Source organism: Lynx rufus, unplaced genomic scaffold (assembly GCF_022079265.1).
Source record: "Lynx rufus isolate CCGP_SWC_20201006 ecotype Redwood Valley unplaced genomic scaffold, mLynRuf1.p SCAF_3, whole genome shotgun sequence".
NCBI classification, from domain to species: Eukaryota; Metazoa; Chordata; class Mammalia; order Carnivora; family Felidae; genus Lynx; species Lynx rufus.
Genome location: NW_025814845.1, coordinates 10,012,131 through 10,029,539, shown reverse-complemented (window position 1 = coordinate 10,029,539; position 17,409 = coordinate 10,012,131).

Below are 17,409 nucleotides of genomic sequence, written 5' to 3'. Positions count from 1 at the left end.
ACAAAATATGTTTCTAATTCCATTCTGTTCCTATTGCGTCCCGGTAATTCTCACATTATTTCTGGAAGATTAGCAGACATGCAGTGGTAGTGACATAATTAGTATTCGGAGGAGATAATAATGTCAAGGGATTTTGTTTTCTTGGAACCTACATGGAAATAGAAGGAGAGCAAAAGTTGGATTTGTGATAGTTTTTTGGCATATATTGGTGTTTGTTCAGGAAAATTTTAATGCCGTAAATGAGATTGTTTAATGAAAACATGTTGAATAAGACACTTAGAAGAAAGTAGATTTTGTATTCTTTGTTTTACCCACAGCTTCCTCTCTGTAAGGAAAAAGCATTTCTCTTTCTGCAGAATTCCCTTTCTGATATGAAATGGTTAATCCTGAGAATTGTTTCAGGCAATAAAACACTGACTGGAATCTTTCCGACAATACTTTCCTTCTTGATCTTTTTTTATGACTAATTGAAATGAAAGCCCAGGGAAGCTTAATGTTAAGGAAACACTGTGTGTTCTGTGATGTGATTCTGCAAAGGGGGTGTCTGTGTGGTGGGGAGCTCTCTGCTCTGGAATTTTAAGTTAGAGACCTAACTGAAGAATCAATATTTCAATTAGATGCTGTAGTGGGTTTGGGATTACTGCTACTGTAGCTGGAAGATTGCTGGGTCTTTTCTTGGGAGGGGTCATTACTGTGAACTGTTTTTTTATTTTCTTTTTAATCCTAGCTCTCAGAGTTTCTCTGCCTTGTCTGCACTTGAACCACCGGGGTGACCAACTAGAAAAGAACAAAAAATGTAAATTATTCGTACTTCCCTAAAGGCTACTAATGGCATGCTCTTCCGTAGCCATCCGAGATGAAACAACCAGTATTTCTTATTTTGTAGACTCCTAGGAGCAGTGGCCCTTTGAATTGACAGGACCGGTTTTCAGATCGTGCTTCTGATATGCCCCGATTCGAGAGACCCCCCAAAAACAAACCACCAGAGTCCAGAGTCAAAGCCAAGCGGCAAGGGTCGTTTATTGCAGGTTCGAACCCGGTCCTCCGCGCACTCCTTGCCGGTGACGCTAAGAGGCCCCGAGCAAGGATCTTACAGCTTCTTTTATAGACAGGCACAAACAAGTTAGGGATTTTTTTTGAGGTTACAGAGCTGTTATTGGTTGACATTTAAATTTGAACGCTCAGCAGAACTTGTTTGGTTCCCGCCTTTATTTCAAACCACTCAGCAGAACTTGATTGGTTCCCGCCTTTAGGTCAGACTACAACCGGGCACGCCTTGGCCGGTTTCGGGAATGGCTGGGGGGGGGGGGGGGCGGGGGAGGGGGGGTCTTTTCTTTGCAGTTGTGAGTACACCTGGTAATTTTTCTCTTAGTCTCTCACTTCAGTGATCAATCACCTGGAGGCATAGTCAGTAAAGAGGTCCTGGGGACACAATGTGCACGGGCCTCCTGTCCCCCACCCTGGATTTAGTCAACTAAAGTTGTTCTACTTTGATCTATTTTATATACCAGCATGCCTCATTTCATGGTGCTTTGCTTTATTGTGCTTTGCAGATACTGCATTTTTGCAAATTAAAGTTGTATGGCAACCCTGCATCAAACAAGTCTACTGACACCATTTATTCCAAAATCATTTGCTCCCATCATGTCTTTGTGTCATATTTTGGTAATTCTTGCATATTTCAAAGTCTTCCATTATTATTATATTTGAATGGCTGCAATCTCATGATAAAGTTTTAATGGATGAGGAGTGGCTTCTTATGGTCGAACAAAGGAGGTGGTCTCTTGATATGGAATATATTCCTGGCGAAGATGCTGTGAAGATCGATGAAATGACACCAAAGAATGTAGATGATCACATCAACTTAGTTGATAAAGCAACAGAAGGGTTTCGAAGAATTGACTCCGATTTTGAAAGAAGTTCTACTGTGGGTAAAATTCTATCAGACAGCATCCCATGCTACAGAGAAATTGTTCATGAAATGAAGAGTCCATTGGTGTGGCAACCTTCACTGTTGTCTATTTTAATAGACACAGCTGCCCCCAACCGTCAGCAGCCACCATCCTGATCAGTCAGTAGCCATCCACATCGAGGCAAGACCCTCCTGCAGCAAAAAGATTCTGAGTCACTAAAAGCTTAAATGATGTCTAGCATCTTTTAGTAATAACGTGTTTTTATTTTTTATTTTTTAAAGCGTATTTATTTTGAGAGAGAGAGAGAGAGGCACGTGTGAGTGGGCAGAGAGAGAGGGAGAGGGAGAATCCCAAGCAGACTCTGCCCTGACAGCACAGAGCCCCATGCGAGGCTTGATCCCACAACCGTGAGATCATGACCTGAGCCAAAATCAAGAGTGGGTCGCTCAACTGACCAAGCCACCCAGGTGCCCCAGCAAAAAAGTATTATTAATTTAAGGAATGCACATTGGTTTTTTTAGACACAATGCTGTTGCACACTTAACAGACTACTGTGTAGTATAAAACACAAATTTTATATGCACTGGGAAAACAAAAAATTCATTTGGCTTGCTTTATTGTGGTGGTCTGGAACCAAACCTGCAGTATCTTCAAGGTAATACCTATATTGAGTTTCATGTGAAGTTTGATTTGAAAAATGGTTTTGTTATTTACAAACCATGAGTGAAAGTGACTGATCATAGATCAAACATCCTGGACTTCCTCGCAGTCATCTGTTTTCCACCAAACCATTTCTAGGGCGGAGCAGTCATGACTTCGTCATTTTACATAAAATTATCACCAGCGCCAGTATGGATTGAAAATATTTGGGCCACGATATTCCCACCTGCTTTTGAAATCTTTCTTCATCAGGATGACATTTTGTCACCAAATGCTGTTTCACAGTATGGCCAAGAATAGTTCTTGTAATCCTGGGAATAAATGGAATACCTTTCCCTCTTCCTTCTGGTTTTTCCAAAAGAGGCACAGCAGCTCTATGAAGTGACTATTTCTCCAGTCCTTTTTGCCTGTGTTTCTGTCAACACTGGTAGCATCTTTATTTAAAACCATGTCGTATAATATAGAACACGATCTGGAAGAGACATCAGAAATATTTAGTCTTATCCAACAGTCTTATATTCCCCAACTATCTCCTCCACACCTACTGTATTGCACCAGTATAATGAAAGCAAAGAGTGATGGCTAAGTTAGAGAAAATTACGTGTTATCTGTTTTTCCTACTAACTTTTTGAGAACAGGGATTACATTTTATTCAACTATCCTCAGGCCCAAGAGCACTGCCTAGCACCCAATAGATACTTAACAAATGCATTTTGTTAATCTGGAATCAGAACACCTGTGTTTGAGTTCCTTCCAAGTCGTTTACTGGCTGACCTTCAGCAAAACATTTCACTCCTCTGAGCTTCCACTTCTTCAAATGTAATTTGTGGGAATTAGAACATTATCTCAGGTTGTTGAAAGAATTGAATGAAAGACTATGAAACACTATCAAAAGCCCGAGTGAAGAAATAAACAGATTATTTGAAGGATTTACAGTCTAAGCATTTATCAAGACACTTAAAACTTTGTCTTAGGATCAAATTAAATCCTAAGACTGATCACATACTATCTTATTTGGCACCTCATAGAATCTCCATCAAATTCCTTTTAATTATAGTTTTTCAATTATTTCAATGTGTATGAACTATACGAAACAGTTACAAGGATCTTACAGTTCTATTCCCTATAAAATGTTGACAAGGAAGACATTTTACCACAGTGCTCAGAACTCCCTATATACTCATTTAACATTTAGTACCATGAAGAGATTTAATTCTTTTAAAGGACTGGTATATTTTGATATTAGAGAATAATGTAACTGACCATGTTACCATTTTTCCTTTGGCTGTTGGGAAGCTCAGAGCCAAATTTGAGGCCAAATTAGAGGCAATTAAATTATCAAAAACAGCAGCAAGAGTAACTGATCTCGTCATTCTTTTTGGTTTGTATTACATAGTCTTGATTTGTTTTTTAACCTATACCTATGTCTATCCAGCAGCCGATTCACATTCATGGTTTAAATTTTAAAATTGTTTTATTGACTGTGTTTCTCAAGTTACTTATGGAATAATTAACTACACAGGTAAATAAAATACCTGCATATAAAAGAATATTTTGTGAAATTTAAACATCTGTTGTTTAAGTGGCTAGTACTTAGTTCATGTTTGGAAAACTTCAGAACAATATTGAAATGGACCCTAACAGATATTGTACTGTTAGAATCTGGGGTGAATTTTTCCTTAGCAATAAGATTTATTGAGTTGGATTAAGGAAAACAGAGACATAATCATGGATTATTAAGGAAAACAATTAGAGACATAATCTCTGCCTGCCTGATGAATTTAAATCCACTATTGCATTCTTAGAGATTAGTTTCCCCAAATAAGGTGCTGAGTTTGGGAGCAGAGGCTGGAAGAACTTGTATTTCATTGGCTCAGAGTACCAGAGGTTCAGGTGTGGATAACTTCCTTGAAGTGAGCATTGTGGGAGGGAAGAGAGGTGATATTCAGTATCCATCCTTTCTTCCTCTTAAGGGATATTTCTCATTATGTATGTAGATTTGGTGGGATGCAGAGCCCACTTAACACATTGTGAAGGAGGAAATCTGGGAGATTCTTATGATAGTCCCTAGCAGCCTGGGGCATGAGTATGTAACTGAAGTTGATCCAAAATAAGTGCAGTCTGGGACCTTAGTTTTATAATTTTGAGGGAAAAAAACCTCTCAGAGCTTTTCAGTATAGTGAAGTGTATAGAACTTTCAAAGCCACAAACAAAATCCAGCTGAAGATAAAGTCGATACAGAGAAGTGGGAAGTGTGGAGAGAAAGGCAGAAAATGAGTCTAGAGCTGTGATCCTACTACATCTGAAACCTGTTCATCTTTGAAATTTCCAATTATTGTTTAAATTAATTTAAATTAGATTTTGTATTCCTTGCAACCAAAACACTCTAACTGGTATAACACTCACCCCCCCCAGTCTAATAATTAATGTATATATCCACGTTTATGAAGGTCTAAAAGATGCTGGGAATAGCTCAGAAGCTATATAATATTAACTGTGCTCCATCAGGAAATCCAAAAGCACCAATTCCAGAAAATCCATTATAAGGGGGGAAAAAGTGGAAAGTGGAAACAACACAGGTCCTGTGAAAATTTATTGTAAACTAAATAGCACTCAAAACTCAGAGGAAATACGGTTGTTGGAAAATGACTTACACTGGATCCAAAAGAACATTTTACGAATTTTTTTTTGTAACCTCAATAATGTCAGAAGAACATGGCCTCTATGGGAGAAGAAAAACTAATACATGAAAGCTAATTGAATAAGAAATAATGTGACAGTATAAATTCAAAAGTCAAAAGGATGAGATGTAAAGGCAACAAAATAAAGTGAGGAGGGATCTGGGTGAGGAAAAGGATGATTAAAAGGAAGTGATTATTGCAATCAGAGAATTAAAATCTGTATTTGAGGAAGTAAAGAGTAAATTTGACCTTAGAAAATCAAATTACATGAAAATTAAACTTCAGAAGCATTCTGAGAGAGACAGAGGTTATATATAAACAGACGAAAATCATCACCTCTAATTAGTTAGGTGATAGGTGATTTCTTTTCCCTTTGTTTATTAGTTTTTAAAAACATTTCTTGTATAATTTTTAAAGAAAAAAGTTTGTTTTCAAATTGTGTTTTTAATTTGTATTCCACTCCTGGATATCTACCCAACCTGAAATTCCTCAGGATACAAAAAAAAAAAAAAAAAATCATAATCCTAATTTTCATAGGAAAGAACAATAAAAAGATCCATACATTGTGGTGATACAGATGTTGGAATTATCTAATAGCATTTTAACACAGTTATTGTAAAAATGTTTCAAGAATGAATGCGACACCACTAAAATGAATAGAATAGCAGTCTTGGCAAAGTATAAGGTAAAAAGAAGAACAAATGAAAATTTAGAATGGGGAGGTACAAAAAAAATTAACTGGATGGATTCATAGCAGAATATGACAGAAGAGAAAGTCAATGAACTTGAAGATAGCTCAATAGAAAACATCCAATATGAACAGTATAGGCAGACTATACCAAGAAGTCTAACATTTGTATTTCTAAGAGTTCAAGAAGAGAAAGTGCAGTGCTCATAAAATACTTGAAGAAATGTGACTGAAAATGTGGCAGAGTTGACAAAAGAAACAAAGTATAGTGAATCCTGAACAGTATAAACCCAAAGAAATTGATGCCCAGATACATTATAATAAAATTGATGAAAACTAAAAACAGAAAAAAATTTGAGAGCAGTTGGAGAAAATTGATACATTACTTAGAAGGGACCAATGATTCGAAACTTTATGAAACTTCACTGAAAACCATAAAGTTGAGAAGGAAGTGACACAACACTTTTAAACTGCTGAAGAAAAAAAAAAGAAATTCTATATTCAGTGAAAACATCCTTCAGTGATTAAAATGAAATAAAGACATGCTTGGATAAAGGATATCTGAGAGAAGTCATTCCCAGTGGACCTGCTCTAAAAGAATTGCTAAAGGGAATTTCTATAGACAGAAAGATAAATGATAGCAGAAGGAAATTTGGAACTTCAAGAATAAAGGAGGTACAACAGAAATGGGAATTATCTGGGTAAATATAATAGACTATCCTTCTCCTGTTGGGTTATTTGAAATGTTTGTTGGTTAAAGTAAAAATTATAACTGTCTGATGGGATATTCAATGAAAGGACATGTAGAAATTAGTCAACAGCATTATAAAAAGGAGAGGGTGAAGGCATTTATAGAGTAATGAAGTTTCTACATTCCACATGAAATGATAAAATATTGATTTTAAGTGAGGTGTTCAAAGTTAAGTATGGATATTGTAATCCTTAGAGAAACCATTAAAAATATACAAAGAGGTATATGAAAACACATTAGATAAATTAAAAGAGTACTAAAAATGCTTATATAATCTAAAAAAAGGTAGGAACTGGGAAATAGAGAAAAAGAAAAATTGAGGAAAGAAACAGAAAACAAATACTAAAATGGACATATTAAATCCAAACATATAAATACTTATTACAATTGTAAATGGTCTAAACACACCAACTAAAAGGCAGAGATTGTCAGAATGGATTCAAAAGCAATATTTAACTGTATGAGGTCTATAAGAAACTCACTTTAACATACTTATATAGGTTTGCTAAAGAGTATAACGATGGAAATATATATACCTGGAAAACACTAATCAAAAGAAAACTAGAGAGGCTGTATTGATATCAGACAAAGTAGACTTCAGAGCAAAGAAAATTGCTGGGGATGAAAAAGGACTATATATTGATAAAAGTGTCAGTTTCCAAGAAGATATAAAAATTCTAAATATGTGTGACTAAAGAATAGAGCTTTACAATATTGCAAAGCAACAACCATCAGAACTGAAAGGGGATATAGATACTTCTATAATTATAATTATAGACTTAAAAACCCCTTTGTCTGTGCCTGATAAAGTAAGTAGACAGAAAAACTTTCAAGTATACAGGACTAAACACTATCAGCAACCAATTAGATCCAATGGATGTTTATGAAACACTTCACTGAACAACAGCAGCACACACCCTTCTTTCCAACTTCACATGGAATATTCCTCAAGATAGATCATAAGAGGTAAAAGAATTTAAATCATATATAGTACATTCTTGGACTTTGACGTAATTAAAATAGAAATGAATAACCCAAAGGTAATGGGAAAAAATCCAAACACCATGGGCCAAAGAGGAAGTTTTTAAGAAAATTATAAAATATATTGAACTAAATGAAAATGAAAACACAACATATCAAAATTTCTGGGAGGCAGAAAAGCAGTGCTGAGAGGGAAATTTATAGCATTCAATGCTTTTGTTAAAAAGTCTTAAGTTTTTAATCTAAGTTAATGATATAAGTTTCCACCTTAAGAAACTAGAAAAAAGAGGAGCAGAATTAATACAAACAAAGCAGAAGGAAGGAAATTATAAGGATAAGAGCAGAAATCAGTGAAATCCAAAAGATGAAGACAAAAAAAAAGGGAGTAAAAATCATAGAGAAAATTGATTATGCCAGAAATGACTCTTTAAAACCATCAGTAAAGTTGAGATATCTCTAGCAAGTTTGACAGAAAAAAAGAGGAGGAGGGGGAAGAGAGACCCAAATTACCAATATTAAAAATGAAAGATAGGATATCATTACAGACTCTGTAGACATTAAAACCACAAACAACTCTATACATATACATTTGATAATTTAAATAAAATGGATCAATTCTTTGAAAACCACAAACTACTGAAATTCATCCTAATTGAAATAACTAATCTGAGTAGCCTTGTAACTATTACAGAAATTGAATTCATAGTTAAACATCTTCTGAAATGAAATATCCAGGCGTGGATAGTTTTACTGGCCAATTCTACCAAACATTTACAGAACAAATAACACTAATTTTACATAATCTCTTCCAGAAAACAAAAGATGAGGGAATAATTTCCAACTTGTTTTACAAGGCCGCCATTACCCTAATATTAAAACCAGACAAATACAGTACAAGAAAAGAAAACTACAGACTAAGACCTTCAGCAAAAACCTTCAGCAAAAACCTTCAGCAAAAATATTAGACAATGGAATCCATGACCAAATAGAGTATATCCTGAGAATGTAAAGCTGTTTCAATATTCGAAATCAATCATTGTAGTTGTGATGATTAATTTCATGTGTGAATTTAACTGGGCCACAGTGTGCCCAGACATTTTGCTTAACATTATTCTAAGTATTTCCGTGAAGGTGTTTTGGATAAGATTAACATTTGAATCATTAGAATAAGGAAGGAGATTACCATCCATTATGTAAGTGGGCCTCATCCAATAACTTGAAGACCTGAAAAAACAAACAGTTAACCCTTTCCTGGATGAGAGAATTCTTCTGCCTCATAGTCTTTGATCTGGAACTTCAGCTTTTCCTAGTTTTTCAGCAGCCTGCCAGCCTTCAGACTCAAACTGGGGCATTGGCTTTCAAATGATGGACTTGCCAGCTTCTCTAATCACATGAGCCAGTTACTTATAATAAATATATTTATTTATTATTTTTGGTTCTATTTCTCTGAAAACCCCTGACTAATGCAGTAGTGCATCATATTAACCCTCTATAGGAGGAAAAACACAATTTAACATCAATTGATACAGAAAAATCATTTGACAAAATTTAGAATTCATTCAGGACAAAATCTCTCAATAAAGACAGAACTTCCTCAATAATAATAACTTCCTGATAATGACCAACTACAGAAAACCTACTGGTAACATTATTAGTGGTGAAACACTGAATGCTTCTTGCTAAACTGAGGAACAGGCACTAACCACTTGTGTTCAACATCAGATTGAAAATTGTATCCAGTGCAATAAGGCAAGAAAAAGACATAAAAACCATGTAAACTAGGAAGGAAGAGGTGAGACAATTCTTATTTGTAGATGACATGATTGCCTATGTTGAAAATCCTAAGGCATAAACAAAAACACTCTTTGGACTAATAAATGAGTTCAGCAAAGTTGCAAGATACAAGATCAACACAAAAGAAACCAGTTTCACATCTATACACTAACAATAAACCTATGGAAACCAAAAGACAATTGCAAAGACAATAAAAAATGAAATACTTAGTAATACACTTAACAAAACATGTACGGAATCTGTATGCTAAAAACTACAAAACACTAATGAAAGAAACAAAAACTATGTAAATAAATGGATATATCATGTTCCTGAACTGGAAGACTCAACAAAGATATCAGTTCTCCCCAAAGTGATCTATAAAATGAATGCAATCCCAATCAAAATCCAAGCAAAATATTCAATATATACATACATATATACATATATACATATATATATATACACATATATACATATATATATATATACATATATACATATATATATATCCACACACACACACACACACACACATACACAAACTGGTTTTAAAATTTATATGAAAACTTTCTATGAAAAAGCAAATGACTTATGATAGTCAAAACAACTTTGAAAAGAAAAAAAAACAACGTTGTGGGAATCACACTATTTGATTTTAAGAATTACTATAAAGCTATATAGTAATTAGTCAATGGGAATCATAGGGTAGAGAGAAATGAACATCAGTAAGATGTTAGAAAATTCTGAAGGGGTAGGAAACCTAAGTTGACAATGCAATGAGCTGAAAAGAACCTCCCATTTAGATTTTTAATAATAAAATAATACATCTTTGTAGGAGATGGGCTCAGTAAGCCAGAAGACTTGGGGACACCCAGGGGCTCTATAAGTTACTATCATGTTTCTTTCTTCATGCTTAAAATATTATCTAAAGCAAACATATATTTAATATTTTACACATCAGCTTAAAATGATTACTAAGCCCAATTGGTAACTTTTCTCCATCTATCCTAGTCTTACTGAAATAACAGAAGAAATGTAAAAATAGGGTGAATTTTAAGAGTACTGGAAAGCCAGGAGCAATGACTCCAGCAGACCAGCAACACAGAAATTTCTGGGAGATATACAGAAAAAGGACCAAATCTATGATGAAGCAGTTAAGGGGCAATGGATGACACAATGCAGGTTATAAAAAGAAGACCTCTGAAAGAGTAAAGTTCCCTAAAAGAACCCTGGAAAAACCACAATATCTGCCAATGGCTGGACGTTAGAAGAGGTCTTGAGAGAACTGGCAGGGTTACTAATTAAAATGTTGCCCCATAGCTGAGCCTGTCCAGTGCTTTCAGAGTGGTTAGCTTTAGAATTTGCCCTCAGCATAAATCTATGAGAACTATTCCTCATACAATGGTTGATTTGCCTGGGTTTCCTTAACTTGTGCCTTAGAGATGGAGAGACGTGCAGGATCACACCCCATATGAAGTCCGCCGGCTGCCAGTGGCAGGGCCCCCACACCCCAAAGGCACACACACTCTTCATGTACTGCAGAATGAGGCCCCAGCCTCTTTCACGTGAACCCTTGCAATTACACTCCACTGTCAGTTGTGCTGAGAACAACCTCCCCTCCTACCAGGACCAATTTCTCCATTAGGTGCAATAGGCGTGTGCCTGGGCCCATGACGTTGTTAGGAGCCCAAGAAAATGATCTAATTATTTTTTAGACCAGAATTTATAAAAATGAGTATAATCCATCCTGGATTATGTTTATTTTAGAGCAATGAAGAAATAAACTATAATTTAAAATATTTTTTTACAGAGGAAGTGGCCCATGAAAGTTATAATGTTGCTGTGCTCAGTACTAATATTAATCATTATGTATCCTCTTTCATAGCATAAACAGGAAGTCAAGAGTCACCAAATATTTGAAAAAATGCACAAATAAAATAGCAAACCAATCTGAAAAAATAGAGGGAAAATTCCAAGGAAATAGAGTTAATGGAGAAAAGGCATATAAAATTTTGAAAATTCTAATCACTATTTTCAAAGAGGGTTGAGAGCACTTCACAGATGAAAAAATAAAAAGAAGACTCTCTGGAAGCTAATTACTATTGAGCATTTCATTTTAAGCCTTTTCCATGTACTGCCTTTTTTATGCCTGACCTTATTTAATTCTCTAAAAATCCTATGGGCTAGGTACTATGAAGAGGTGTATTTTATCGAAAAGGAAACGAAGGCACAGAGAGGCTAAATAACTTGCCCTAGGTCACAGAGGCTATAAGTGGCAGAAGACTGAATTTGAAGTCGTTTTTTAGAATTTCAAAATAGGATTGCTGAAATAAAAGACTCCATAGACACACCTAATAATAAAATAATCACGTATATGGCTGAAGATCATGAAAGACTGAGTGAAGGGATTCTTCCAGAATGAATGGAAAAGGACAGTGGTATAAAAATTTTAAGATTGAAGTTAGGAAACAGAGGGAGTGGAGCCGACCAGCCAAGAGTGATTCAACAGGAAAGAATAGGGAAGAAGACCAAGGCACTCACCAAACAGTTTCCCTGGGCCAGAGATAGACAGTTATTTGTGACAGAAAGAACTTCCTCTGAGAAAGTCATTTGTCATAGACATGGTGAAATTTTGGAGTACCAAACAGGAGGAAAAAGGGTTATGACCTTCTTGAAAGAAAAAAAAAGTTTGCTGTATTAATCAGGGTTTTCCAGAGAGATAGAACTAACAGGATGTGTTTGTTTCTTTGTTTATTTGTTGGTTGGTTGGCTGGTTGGTTGGTCGGTCGGTTGGTTGTCAGTCAGTTGGTTGGTTGATTTTAAGGATTGGCAGGTCCAAAATCTGCAAGGTAGGTGGGCAGGTTGGATACCCAGAGAAGCAGTCCACTGACGGAACCACTACTTGGTTGAAACAAATGAACAAAGACAAAAGAGACAACAAAAAAACAGACTCACTATAGAGAACAAACTGGTGATCGTCAGAGGAGAGGTGGGTGAGGGGGAGGGGAAAATAGGTGAAGGAGATCAAGAGTACATTTCTGTGGTGAGCACTGAGTAATGTATAGAATTGGTAAATCATTATAATGTATGCTTGAAACCAATATAACACTGTATATTAATTATATTTGAATAAAAAAATAAATAAGAATTTAAAAAAGGAATTCCTCCTTGTTTGCAGGAGGTCAGTCTTTGTTCTATTCAGGACTTCAACGGGTTGGATAAAGCCCATCATGTAAGGCAGGGTGATTCGCTTTACTAAAAGTCTGATATTAAATGTTAGTCTCATCCAAAAAAAACAGCCTCACAGAAACATCCAGAATAGTGTCTGACCAAATATCTGGGCATAGTAAGTTGACACGTAAAACTAACCATCATGGTTGCTTGCCAAGAAACTGGAATCCAACTGGAGTTAGACTTGTTATTAAAATATAATTAAATAAAAATAAATTTAGAAAACACACAAAACCTTCTTGTGGGGGAATTTCAAGCGTGTGTATAACATTGGTGGAAGAGTGTTACTGCCCATCAAACACCCATCATCACCCAGTTTAAACAACTACTGCCAACCTTATTCCATCTAGCTCCTCCTGACTTTCTTCTCACCAACTTATTTTGAAACAAATCTCAGGCATGGTATCATTTCAGCTATAAATGTTTCATCATATATCTTGGAAATATAAAGATTCACTTTAAAAGAAACACCCTTAACTTTAAAAATCAACAATTCCTTAATATCATTAAATATCCAATCAATGTTCAAATTTCCCTGATTGTCTCATAATGTATTTTGTAGTTTATTTGTTTGAATAAGAATCAAATAAGGTCTGTATTCCGCAATTTGCTCAGTGTTTCTGAAGTCTTAATCTACCACTTCTTTCTTTCTCTTCTTTCATTCACTGCCATCTATTTGTAGAAGAAACTGCATTGTCTGTTTCATGGAGCTTCCCACTACCTGTATTTTGCTGATTATTGTCCCATGGTACCATTTACCTTGTTCCTTTGTTCCCTGTGTTTCCTGTAAATTGGTAGTTTGACTAATTTTAGAAGGTTGATTAAATTCAAGTATAAGTTTTTGGCAAGAATACTTCACGGACCTCTCTATCAGGAGGCACTAACGTCTGGTTCTCATTTTGTGATGTGAGGCAACCATTGATGGTCAACGTCAGGTCCATTATCGCCTCTTGTAAAACGGTGATCCTCCAACTCAGTCATTCTTTCCTCATCTACAAGCTGAAATATTTCTAATACAAGCTTTCCCTCATCAACCTTTGGGTTAGCCTGAGTACCAAAAAGACAAAATGAATGCTTTTTTTCTTTTTTAATTACTAATTTTTAGAGTAAATGGTCTATGCTCTAGCTACTTCCAATGATGATCAACCAAAATGTTTTTGCTTGTTTATTTTTATTTTGTTTTTAAGCATCATTGTGAACTGACAGATTCTATATATCAATGTGTTACAATACAGTGCATTCTTGTTCAAGTTATTCCATCCTTGGCCAGTAGGAGCCTCTTCAGGTCCTTTCAATATGATCCTAATAGTCTTTAATTTCCCCTTTGCTTTCTCATTTGACAAAATGTTTTGGGCTTGTCCTTTCTGTTTCTGTTTCAGACCAGGAGTGAGCTATTTCTTCAGGCATCCTTGGTTGCTATGAGAGGGAATGGGTTTGAGATACCCCGATATGAACTGTTATTCCCCCCACCCTCCCGTGTTTTTAAAAGTTCTCTTGTGTCTGATATTTGCAACTTTATTCTCCATTTTGTCATGTATCTTTTATATTGCATATGCTGTTTCTATTCCATATGTATTTGTTTTCATGTAGACCTCTCATTTTAAAGATGCTGGCTCAAAATTGGATCACTGATGAGACATATACCACGTGAAAAGTATTGATAGCCAAGACTGACCTACCTATCCAAAGCATCATTCAATTTTGAGGATTAAAATATTTTCTTTAAAAAAGACACTTTTTTAATGTTTATATTTTAAGAGAGAAACAGAGACAGAGCATGAGCGGGGGAGGGTTAGAGAGAGAAGGAGACTGAATTTGAATCAGTCTCCAGGCCAAGCTGTTAGCACAGTGTCTGACAAGGGGCTTGAAGTCATGAACCGCGAGATCATGACCCGAGCCTAAGTTGGACACCTAACTGACTGAGCCATCCAGGTACCCAAAGGATTAAGATATTTTCTAAAATAAAAAAAAAATCCTAGTAAGTTCACCATCTCTGCATCTTTTTTTGAGGAAATACAACATAACAAATGCAAAAAATTGGAATGTATTATAGCAGACACATTAAGTTAACAGTCATTCTCCCCTTCTTTCTTGCTAAAAAGAACCCAGACTTTTTGTAAGTCCCAGACAGGCACACACAGAGGAGGCTGGCCCCTCATCAGCCACAAGGGATGAATTGTGGTTGGCCTAAGCCAATCATCGTGGTCTCATGCTCCTTGCCCGTAATGGGAGAGGGGACTCGTGCTGGTGTGCTTCTGGAAAAAGTTTTCCTTGAGCCCTATTGGAGAAGACATCTTTTGTGTCCTAGATGCTGTTTATCTACAAGTGACACTGGAAAATGCTATTGCCACTTGAAAACCCTAAAAGGCCTCATTAGTGTGCTGAGACTAGCAGAGCAGAAAGATGGGGGACATCTGGCACCTTGATGACATGGGAGAGCTGCTAAATTAGCCCACCCTGGCTATGTCCAGGCTCCTGGTTGTGAGATACAAAATGCCCCCACTCTGCAAACAACTGCTTGTGTGTGTGTGTGTGTGGGGGGGTCTGCTCCTTGTGGCTGAAATCATCTTGATTGGCGTGTAAACTCCATAGAAGGGAGGATGAATATAAGACCCACTGATGAGCAAAGGAACAAGCTGAGCTCATAATTATGCCTAAATAATTGTTATTAATGAGGCTGAAATTAAGTGGAAAAGATTCCCAGAACATAAGAAGCATAATGTAAAAAAAAATCTGAAAGAAATATAATTCCAGGTGTTTTCAACAAAACCTGGGGGAAATGGTGGTGCAGAGGAGGCATAAATCTATGCTAAATATTCTGCCCAGTGGGTAGGAAACAGGAGAGCTCTAGCCCAGCACTACTCAACCCTGGATGTACATTAAAGCTGCAGCGTACGTTTGGTGCTGACATTCAGGCCCCACCCTAGATGAAGGAAATCTGGCCTCCGTGCCTGGTTATCATGTGTTTTTAAATATACATCACCTTACATGCTTCTTAAAACAAAGGTAACAAATTTATATCAGGCCAATGCTAACAAAAGAGAGGCAGAGTAACAATGCCACTCAAAGTAGTTTCAAGATCAAGAGTATTAAATGTGATATAGAAAGATCTTTTATTTTGATGTAGCAGGTTAAGAACTACTCTACAGTTCACAGAGTGGAAACATTCTTATTAATCCAAATTACTTTAATCCCATCTGTCTGGTTGACAAGAAGACCGGTGAGCTCCCTTGGGGGGTTGGGAGAACGTTGGGAGACTGGACAGCCTATAGAGGTCCGAAGCAAGAAGAGCCTGCTCTCCATACCTCTTCCCTGCAGTTATCACCCACTACTGTGCAATAAGTCCAGGGCCCTCATCATCCTAGCGACACTGCTAGACCACAACTGGAGCAAAGTCTCTTTCACATAGGCTGCTGATCTATCTCACTGGCCCAGCTACCACACATAAGCCGAGTGGTCTTTGAAGGAAAGCATCCCTACCTACTCAGGGCTACACTTTATCCTTTCAGACATATACGTGTCTTTTTGGAAGTTTTATGCCCCAAATCTATCCATCTGCCTGATGTGAAACTCAAACGGCAATACTCTTTATAGCTTAGAATTCATCGTGGGAGTAACAGATTTTGCTACATAAACAAACACCCCAAATCTTACTGGCTTCAAACAACAACCATTAGTTATTGCTCCTAAATCAATGAGCAGGGTGGTTCCGCTGAATAGGTGGCTGCCTACTCATGCCTCCGTGGTCAGCTGGAAGACCGATGGGGTTTGTCTGGTCTAGGATGGCCTCTGTTGGAATAGCTTGTCTGTGTTCCCGGTAGCCCAGAAAGCTGTTTGAACTTGTTCATGTCATAGTGACAGGGTTCTAGGAGCAAGAGGGGAAGTGTGCGAGGGCTCTTGAGGTGTAGGTTTGGAATTGGCATGACATCACTGGGAGACATTCTGTTGGTGAAAGCAAGTCCTGAGGTCAGCCCAGATTCAGAGACTGAAGAAACAGACCCCTCCTTTTGGTGGAAAAATCTGCAAAGTCTCATTGCAAAGGTGCATGGGTGCAGAGAGGAGTGGTCAGTTTCCATCTTTGGAAGCATCAAAACTTAATCCCTGTCCCTTTCTTGGGCCAGGGGTCACCAAAATTAGTTGCAAGTCTGCAGATTACAGAATTCCAGGAGGCAGGATTCACACTGTAATTTTGTTCTACAAGGAACAAATCCCATCACTCTTTCTTAAGATGCCCTTCAGATAGATACCAGATGAGATCTGTGCCCTCATCACACACACACACACACACACACACACACACACACACCCCTTGTTTCCAAGGGCAGCTTAGTCTGCTATAAAATAGGTTCCTGGGAAATGAAAATAAAATCTGCTATTCTAAAATGCAGTCAACAGTCCTCATATATTACAGGTTTAAATGTACCAATTATCTTTAACTTCAGTTATTTTACAGGGTGGTATTAAACTTGCTTAGGCAACAGAAAACTTACCCTGTTGATCCTTTAAAATAAATATTTATAAGTTCCATTTTCAGAAGGAATTTTTTTAATGTCTATTGGTTTGTACTATCTACAGCTAAATACATTTTGTAGGTAGTTTAACATTAAAATTTCCAACAAATAGTCCCCAGGCTTAAATATACATTTCTGGTGAAGCTGTGACATCATTCATGTAAATGGAGAGTCTTGCCTTTGTTGCTTCATTTTTTTATTTTAGTGAAAAAGAGGA